At 36.2% G+C, this 10,498-nt stretch overlaps 1 long non-coding RNA gene across 1 annotated transcript; it reads left to right on the top strand.

Annotated features, from left to right (window-relative positions):
• Window positions 1–9,330: 9,330 nt before the first annotated feature.
• On the top strand, window positions 9,331–10,188 carry LOC106339555. The gene is made up of 2 exons (XR_001269180.1): window positions 9,331–9,593; window positions 9,692–10,188. It is a non-coding gene; the product is annotated as an uncharacterized LOC106339555 (long non-coding RNA).
• Window positions 10,189–10,498: the final 310 nt, after the last annotated feature.

Genomic DNA, 10,498 nt, shown 5'->3' with positions numbered 1-10,498 from the left:
ATAACTGAAAACCAACGAAGAAAGCATTGGTAGTCTTTGCAGTATCGTGGATTATTATGGATTTTACCTTATGATGGGTTTAACTCAAGAGTGAATTTATTATATTGTTGAGATTCTTTCTTATCACTGTTGAGATTTTTATATAATAAATCCATGTTTTACGACAGATGTATATATTCAATGCAATATAAGATTACAACACACAAAAACTTGAGTATAGATGTATACTTATAATTATCATCTGCATTCAATCAGAAAACAACGACCATTGGCCCAATAAATGAAAAACGAGCGTGTTTGCAATGGTTATACCAAACCTATAAGATAAAAAAGTCCAATTAAAAGTGGCAGATATAGTAAGACGGAAGGGGTAACAAATTTATAACATTTGTGATATATGCGAAAAATTTAACATAATTAATTTGGCTACATATACCACTGAAATGTACTTACTTTTCCGGTTACACATCCATAATTTTTTTTTGAGTTAAGCGTACTTAAACTAGAGTAGTAGAAGGATGGATTGCCTATTAGAAAGTGATTCGCGATATCATGCGAGTGAGGTCAAAGCACGGAAAAATGACATGTGGTGGTTGCAAGATCAGTAAACAAGTCTTCCGAGCCTCCAAAAATTAACGCACTACCAATCGTATGGAATAGGGTCATGGGCCGAGTGAGCGGGTGTGGGAGATCCATTAGTCATAAGGGGTCGAGGCGTTATAACACTACCAGAAAACAAGACCTTAACGACTACAGTATTAGTAGCTAGTTGGTCGTAATATGGGCATTACGACCAATTAACTTTGAAAATCGATTGGTCGGTAGAAGCTAGTCGTAATTAATTATTAGAGGCACATTGATCGTAATATTACGACTAGACATATTAGTCGTACACTGGTCGTAACCTTACGACCAATTTACATCTAATGTCGATGTTTATTAGTCGTAAGGTAACGATCACTTTACATCGACTTTAGATGTTCATTGGTCGTAAATTTGACCAACTTTATTTATTTATTTTCGAATTTTGTATTTATTTACAAATTTTATATATTAATTAAAATCAAATATTTAAATTTAGTTTGATTTAGTTTTTTAAAATTTGATAAAATTAAAAGAAAATATCTAACATCCGTAAATATAATAATATCCATAATATAAAACATTCAAAATACAAATTAATTAAAACCGAAAAAAACTAATTAGCATTAAGGTTTATTTCGTCGAAGAAGTCGGATGATGTGCCGGAGGTAGAAACTGATGGATCCGGCTGTCCGAGAAAGGTACTCCCGTAAGAGTTTCTAGGCGCAAGGTTCCTAAGTCTCTTTCTACCACCATCCATAGCAATATCGTCAATCTGAAAAAAAAAAACCAAAAAAATAGATGGTTAAAAACAATTCAAATTTTTTATATAAAAAATAATCTAAACCTACTCTAATTCCATCATAATCTAACTCCATCCTAATCTACTTCCTTCCTAAACTAATTCCAAACCTAATCTAATCACCTAACTAACCACCTAAAACTAAAAAAAAAAAGCTTACCTAGAGAGAGAAGGGAAGTCGTTGTTAGAGAGAAGAGAATGAGCAACCAAATGGCTTCGCGAGGTCCGAGTATATATAGAGCTTTGGTGTTAGTCGTAGATGGGTTGTAATATTACGACTAATGAGAGACTAGCGGTCGTAAAGGAGACATAGATTTACGACCAATGGGGGACCAAATAATATTACGACCAATTAGAGACTAAATATTTTTTTTATTTACGACCAATGTGGGACGAAGTCCTTTACGACCAATTAGGGACCAATGTGGGAAGAATTAAGATTAGTCGTAACTGAATCGTATTTTACGACTAATTAGCTTCGTTTTGTGTTTATACCCTAAAACCGAAACCCCAAACCCCACACATCATAACTTTTATACACTTCTAAACCCCAAAGTACAAAGATTTTTTTTTTAAACTAAGTTCATATATAATTGAGCAAACATGATAATAAGTTATATATTATTTGTAATGCAATACAAAGAGTTTAATAATATAATAAAACACAAACACTATAACATAATCAAACTCGATCATTCATCATTAGAAACATAATCCACTTCATCATTTTCTTCAAATTCATCTTCGTTGGCTTCGTCTGTTGCATCGTCTGGAAGTTCTTCATATTCCTGGTTGTGTGGATCAACAAGTAAGATATCATTTGTTGCTTGCTCAGGTACTTCTACTTCATTTACGACATCTTCTTGTAAAGGCGGTTGTTCATCAGTCAAGACTCGGCTCCGAGGTGTAACTTTTATAGCGGCTAACCAAGATATTCCAGATTGTCTGATCCTCGGGTATGGAATAAAACAAAACTACGTTTCTTGTAAATTGGTCGTTAATCAGATGGTAGCTTGTCGATGTAATTTAGTCGTACATTTACGACCACATTACGACTACCTGAAAGTGTGGTCGTAAATGCGAAGTTAGTTTACGACCAATTTACGACTAAACCTTTTAGTAGCAAAATTACGTCTAAGTTACGACGGACTTTAATGTAGTCGTAAGTTAGACGTAATGTCGAAGTTAATTTACGACTACACATTTGTAGTCGTAAATGGTAGTCATTACTCTCACGTTTTCTTGTAGTGTAAGTAGTATCAGAGCCGAACCCAAATGAATGTTAGGTCCAACATGGGGTCACACTAATATGGGTTACGATTCTGAGGCGCAACAAAAACGTTGCGTTCTATGAGAGTGAGTGAATTGTAAATCCCGGTTTGTGGTATATGTGAAAAACTTAATTGAATTGATTTGACTATATATGTCATCGAATTGCATGTACCTTTACGGTTACATATCTAGAAAGAACTTAATTGTTATAGTTAAACGTTGAATGGATACTTATCGGGAAATGATTTCTGATATCATTCGAATGAAGTCAAAACATTGAAAAAAAGTCATATGGTAATATCAGTAAACATGTCTTTTGAATCTCAAAAAATTAACGTCCCATCCGTCGCACAGAATGAAACCCATGAACTTATTAGTCCATGGACGTGGTAAAACTCCTTAGCTTTGGACAGTCAGAGCGTTACAAAATTGTCGAGAGTATATATCCAAGGCGAAGAGTGAATTACAATAGTGGATTAGTGACTATGGACTCTCGCACGCAGGCCCGGCCCTGAAAAACCCAAAAAGAATATGGACTGGAAGCTCAACAAAAATAAAGGCTGCCAATGTTACTTGAACCCACTACCCTTGCTTAGTTTACCAGCTAGTTTAACCATCTCAGATACTTAGAACATTTACAAATTGGCTGACGATTATCTATATGCTATTAGCGGCCGGAAGCTGATGCTTCCATTGCTTCTACCCAGGGCCGCTACTGCTCGCACGTACGCAATTCCGTGTTTCAGAGAACCTTTCATTAACACAAGCAATGATGCAATATTTTTAGGTTAATAAATGACCAAATATTTGTCTGCCTAGATATACGTACAACAAATATTTATGTACATATGTGTGTCGTGTATTGGTAAGTTCCAGAAAACATTTTGATCGAACATAATACGATCTAGTTTTAATTAAAAAATAGTGAAATGAATGCATCTGTAGAGGATTTATAAAAGAGTTGTGAAATGAAGTTCAGTAAAATAAACGGAAATAAACTATGACCTTTCTCTGGGCAAATAATTCGAAGCGTCTCGTCGTGTCTTGGGCATTCTATTAGCCATGTCCACTTCATACACGTACTATTGGGTTGCATTCATAGTAAGAAAACATAGAATTAGGTAGTCATTATAAGCATGGAATGGTAATGGCAGCTAAGATGTTATTGTCAATGAATGATAAATTAAAAACTAAAAGATTAAAATTTCAATATTGTCTTACCAATTGAAACAGAAATAAACTTTTAGGAGAAATCTATATATTAGAACTAATATCACCAAAATAAAATTCGCTAGCAATTATTTTTATTGTATGAATGAAATATGTTAGCGGTTATAGAATATGGTTTTAGTGATATTAACTTGTATATATAATATATGTAAACCTTAATGCAATTAATTATGATATATTCTCTGACCAGAATTTGGGTGTCAAAGGCCTAATCATCCGTCTTTTACAAAGTCAAAATTGGAAAAATTCGTTAAAAATATACTAACTAATTTTCATTTGCTAATAAAATACACGAATTATTTTTGGATCTCCGTTTAATATACAAACATAGTTTTGTTGCCTATTAAATACACAAACTTTTCAAATTTGTAGATTTTACACATCGTTTTAGACGGTGTTAACTATATTTAACGGAAGTGACGATGAAATTAGTGTTTAATTAACACGTGCTTAAATTTTGAAAATAAAATTTCTTTAAAATACACAAACTATTTTTTATTTGCTAATAAAATATACAAACTATTTTTGGATACCCGTTTAATACACAAACTAACTTTTGTTTTCCATTAAATACACAAACTTTTAAAATTTGGAGATTTTACACATCGACTTAGACGATGTCAACTATGTTTAACAGAAGTGAAGACAATGTTTAAATTAAACAAGTGGTTTAGCTGTGAAAAGCACGCTCACCCTAAGCCAACTGAAATTAATTTGAGTTAGTTTCAATTCGAGTTTGACACTCTAATCTGTTCCAACCTCTTTTATTATCCAAACTATGTTCTTTTCTTTCTCTACTTTGATTTCCCTTTATATCGATTCGAAGTGGAGTCGATTTCCATGTCGTGAAAAAGGACGAAGAAAACTACGTATTTTAAACGAGTTTCTGATTTTGGAATTAGTTTAGTGTTATGCATTTCTAATTCTTGTTCTTCGCTTTGATAGTAGTGATAATGATTAAAGGTTAATTTACACTATGATAAATAAGATTAGTGTTATGAATTAAGTTCTACATATAATCTTTCTACTATGATAAAAAAATTTGAAATTTCATCAAAACAAAATTTACACTATAGAAGCGTATTGGAGAAGAAAGCTAACAATATAATCTATCGGAAGATTTTTAAGGAATATTTTCTTCACAGTTTAACCACATGCTCGATTAAACACTAATATTGTCTTCACTTCTGCTAAACATAGTTGACATCGTCTAAATCGATGTATAAAATCTGAAAATTTTAAAAGTTTGTATATTTAATAGAAAACAAAAATTAGTTTGTATATTAAACGGGGATTCAAAACAGTTTGTGTATTTTATTAGCAAATGAAAAATAGTTTGTGTATTATTAAGGAATTTCCTTTTCACAATTTAACACGTGTTAATTAAACACTAACGCCGTCGTCACTTCCGTTAAATATAGTTAACGCCGTCTAAAATGATATGTAAAATCTGTGAATTTCAAAAGTTTGTGTATTTAATAAGTAACAAAAATTAGTTCGTGTATTAAACGGGAATCCAAAATTGTTCGTGTATCTTATTAGCAAATGGAAATTAGTCTGTGTATTTTTAAGAAATTTTTCCGGTCAAAATTTGACCTCATCAAGTCATTTTTCTTATCAAATTTATTACTCTCTCCATCTCATTATATATGAGGTTTTGGTTTAGTTCACAAAGATTAAAAATTTTACTTTCTTCTAAAAAAAAAAAAATTCTCCAGGGTACCCTAGCTACTCTCCCGCTGCTCTACCTAAAGCTCCTACTCACTATCAATCGGAGAGGTGCCATTCTCGTACTGCCAAAGGTGTACCGTCTAATCACTCTCAGCTGCAATGGAGGGTTCGTAATCGATCAAACTCTCCTCGCCTCCCACCACCACCTCCACGTCGACAGTCTCCCTCTACACCAGTTCCCCCTCTGGAGCGAAACCTGCATGAAAGTGCTTTCTCTAAGCAACTGGTTGTACCATCTACTGAAGAAGTACTCGGGGAGCTAAGAGATGTCACCTTACAGTACATACACTGTGCGGACTCTAAAGAGAGCGCGGCCAGGAGACTGAAGGTGATTCAAGGCGAGACAGAGAACTTGATAGCCAACACTGCTTCCAATATTATAGCTGCTGCTGCTAAAGCATCATCTCAGATGGCCCCGGCCCCGCCCCCGCAGGACACCCCAAGCATTATCCTTCTACCACACTCTTCCACTACAGACCAAGATATGGGACCTGCTGCCTCAAACGCCAATTTACCCTCGATCCCAGCTGGTGGTAAGCATAGAGGGCGACCACCAGGACCTAAGAAAGCAACCGCAAACCCCAAAATTATGGGAGGTAGCGCAAAGAAACGTATCTTTTCGAAGATCCAAGCATCGCAAGCTAGGCAGACTGCTACACCCTCCAAGGCTGCAAGAGCTAGAGCAAGACCAGCGCTGGTTGTTACCAATCAACGAATAACTACTGCTGTCAATGCTCCCCAGGCCTCCTTGGGAACTCCGGGTTTTCACATCTCCGAAAGCCCTCTTCCTTAGTGATTCTTAGCTGGAACTGTTGTGGGATTGGGAACCCTAGAACAGTCCAGCGGATGAAGGAGCTCTCTCAAAGCTGTTCTCCAGATATTTGTTTTCTCATGGAAACGAAGAACCAGGACAACTTTGTGTTGCAGGAGTTCAAGGACTTGAAATACGATTCCCACTTCTTAGTTTCACCTCATGGACAGAGGGGAGGAGGACTTGCTCTGATCTGGAAAGAACATGTTGAAGTCAATATTCTGTCAGCAAATCACAATTTTATTGACTCAAAGATCAAATTTAAAGAGACAGAACTTTTCTGTTCCTTTACATATGGAGCTCCTGAGGTTGGAAATCGACAGGCTGTGTGGGATACTCTTTCTAACCTCTCCTCTTCCCGAACCGGTGCTTGGTATCTGACAGGAGATTTTAACGAGATTATCAACAATACTGAGAAGTCAGGAGGCAAAGATAGAGCTGAGAGTACCTTCTGCGCCTTCAGAATTTTTTTTATCACAGTGTGATCTCTTCAATCTGCAACACACAGTTAATTTCCTGTCTTGGAGAGGGACAAGAGGCTCACAGGATACGGGGACCTATGTTGTACACTGCAGATTAGACAGAGCGTTAGCAAATAGTGATTGGTCGGATCTATTTTCGACTGCCAAATGCCATTACCTCCTTTATGAAGGCTCTGATCATGGACCTCTTGTTTCTGTCTTTGATCCGACGAAGCTAAAGTCATAACGCTTATTCCGGTATGACAGAAGGCTACGTCTTAACACTGAGGTGAAACTCCTGGATGAGAAAGTCTGGAATGAAAATGATGAGATTGATGTCATGAGTTGAATCTCTAAATGCCGCAAAGCTATTGCTAGATGGAGTAAGGATCAATACCTCAACAGCAAGAAAGAAATTGATAGACTAAAGCTCTGTCTAGACTCTGAGCTCTCCAAGCAGATCGCCGACGAACCAATTATCTCCTCCCTGAACTTAGCTCTCCTCAAAGCATATATAGCTGAAGAGGTATACTGGAAACAGAGGAGCATGCAACTTTAGCTATCTTTGGGTGACAGAAACACTGGGTATTTCCACGCGTCTGCTCTCGTGGAAGACGTGCAAGGAATCGACTTTCAGTGATTGAATCCTCTGATGGAGGGTTGGTCTATGAAGAGGATCAAATCGCTTCAGTCATTGCAGCTTATTTCTCTGATATCTTCACCTCGTCTGCAAATGATTGTGATGATATCAAAACGGCTCTGGTCTCCATTCACCCGGATAAAGCGCCTGGTCTTGACGGTTTTTCTGCTAGTTTCTTTCAATCAAACTGGGACACCACGGGACCTGCACTAATTCAAGAAATTCAAGCTTTATTTAGACATGGCTCTCTGCCTACCTCCATCAACTCTACACACATAAGGCTGATTCCTAAAATTCCCTGTCCTAAAACAGTCGCTGACTACAGACCTATTACATTGTGCAACGTGTTCTATAAGGTTATTTCTAAGCTCCTATCGCTAAGGCTATAACCTGTTCTTCATTACACTATCTTTGAGAATCAGTCAGCATTCATACCTGGTCGTGCCATATTGGACAATGTGCTCATCAGACATGAGATCCTCCACTCCCTGAAAACAACCAAGGCAAAGAAGAGAGGCTCCATGGCAGTAAAGACTGACATGAGCAAGGCGTACGACAGGTTAGAATGGAGCTTCATTAAATGTGTACTGGCTACACTAGGATTCCACGACAAGTTTATTACCTTGATCTTGGAGTGTGTCACTTCTGCTTCGTACTCCTTCCTGATCAATGATGTGGTACTGGGAAGTGTGATCCCACAGAGAGGAATAAGGCAGGGAGATCCCCTTTCTCCTTATCTGTTCATCCTGTGTAGCGAAGTTTTAACAGAGTTATGCTCTAAAGCTCAACGGGATGGAAGATTACCAGGGGTCAAGATTGCAAAAAACAGTCCTAGTTTAAATCACTTATTGTTTGCCGATGACACCATGTTTTTCATCCCAACTGATATACGCAGCTGCGAGACTTTGAAGGAAATCCTTACTCTCTATGAGGCAGCTTCAGGCCAAATGATTAATCACTACAAGAAAAATGGGTTTCGATAGCAGTAGAGGATAGCGTTTTTTGTCTTTCTGCTATGGTTGATATACCCGTTAGTTTTAGATAGCGTTTGTAAATTTGGAAACGCTATGATAGAATAGTATAATTGGAAACGTTATGATAGCTTATGTTTAATAGCAAAATAATTAAAACGCTATGTTTGGTCTTTTAAATCCCTTAACCCTAAACAAGTTTTTAAACCCTAAACTCTAAGTATAAACCTTAAAATTCTTATATTCTCATACTATAACTTCAATTCTTGAATTTGAACTCAAACTTATTCTTTTTAATTTTAATATAGAACTTCCAAACACACAAACCTTAATTCGATCAAACTCTATACCCTAAATCCTAACATTAAACATATATAAACATAGCTCTTAAATTGAATCACGAAGTCTAAATCATAAACATATAAACTCTAAAGCACAAAACATATAATTTGTATAATAATTTCAAAATCATAACACATAGCTCTTAAATTTGTGTTGAAAATACTTAATATAACTCTAATTATTCAAACCCTATTATGAAAATTTTGAAAATCATAAATCTACAAAATCCAAATCAAATTTATATTTCAAATGTTAAATTATAATATCTAATCTTTAAATTTAGGAAAATTCTAAAAGAATTAAAAAGAAATGTAAATACATTAAACTTTAATTTGAACTCTAAATCATAAATCAAACTCCAACATTTTAATATACACGAACCTTAAAAAAAAACAATAATCTGTACTGAAAAAAACAAAAAGTTGTCGAAGAAAAGGTAAAAAATAAAGAAGGCTTTTCTATTGGTCAATTCATGATTCACGTTGATTGCAATACAAACCCTTAGATTAGTTTATCTAACGATCACAACTCATTTGTGCTTCTCTTCTTTGTTTCATTCTCTCTCTCTCTCATACCTCTTTCCCTTCCCCTTCCCCTTCCCCTTCCCCTTCGAGTTTTAATCTTCTATTCTTCTCAACTATTATTTCTTGAAGTTTGGATATTGAGCTTGATTTAGCAATCCGCCTTCGACTCGGCCTCTGGTGCCTTCAACACCTCCTCTGGCGCCTTCAATTCCAGACTCTGCTGCTGCGTTTGTCACTCAAGATATATCTCATTTACTCTTTATCAAAATTTAATCTCAAACCTCACTCTCGTCTCTTGTGTTTCCATTTTTTTTCAAATATCCAGATTTTAAAAAAGTAACGAGACTGTTGGGACAGGTGGGGAGAGCTTTCTCAGAGATGAAAACGGCAACGAAGCTCAAGCACCACCGTCTTCAATGCCAACATATTGTGATGCTCCTCTGCCTGATGACGAAGCCCAGAGACCGGACGTTTTTGATTGGGTCGAGGTGAAGCTCTCCAAATCCGCCTCTCAAGACTCTAACTCCACCGCGTCTCTGAAGAAGAGGACAGAGGATGAAATAGAAGAGGAGAGAAAATGAAAAAGACCAACACCGGATCTGACAAAGCTTTGGTGTGGAGATGGCAGAGGAAGCCAATGGTGGTGGTTGAGGTGGAGCCGAGCAAGAAGAAGAAGATGAAGAGAGGTGGAGTAGGAGAGAAGTCAAGAGACACGACGGCTTAGTAGGTTTAGGTTTAGTTGTTTGGTTTAGTTTGGTTAACTTTGATGTACCGGTTTTACATTTGTAACAATTTCGATATATAAATTTTTTTAATTTTTAATCAGGTAAACAATAACACAAAAACAACGCTATTAAAAAATATTTAATTGCATATACAAAACCGCTATAGTATATCGTAATATGATAGCAGTGAAAAAAACCGCTATCTATTGTGTCTAACCTACTATGATGGGCGATGATACATCGCTTCATAAACTGCTATCGTATCGTTAGATAGCGTTTTTCGTCCGCTAATAAAAGCCATTTTTCATGTAGTGAATACTGAGAAATCTTCTATCTCCTTTGCGGCAAAAACCCCATATGCAGTGAGGAACGAGGTTTAAAGCATCCTAGATATTGCTAAAGAAGGA

This window comes from Brassica oleracea, chromosome C4 (genome assembly GCF_000695525.1).
Source record: "Brassica oleracea var. oleracea cultivar TO1000 chromosome C4, BOL, whole genome shotgun sequence".
NCBI classification, from domain to species: Eukaryota; Viridiplantae; Streptophyta; class Magnoliopsida; order Brassicales; family Brassicaceae; genus Brassica; species Brassica oleracea.
This window is presented reverse-complemented; position numbering and strand designations above follow the sequence as displayed.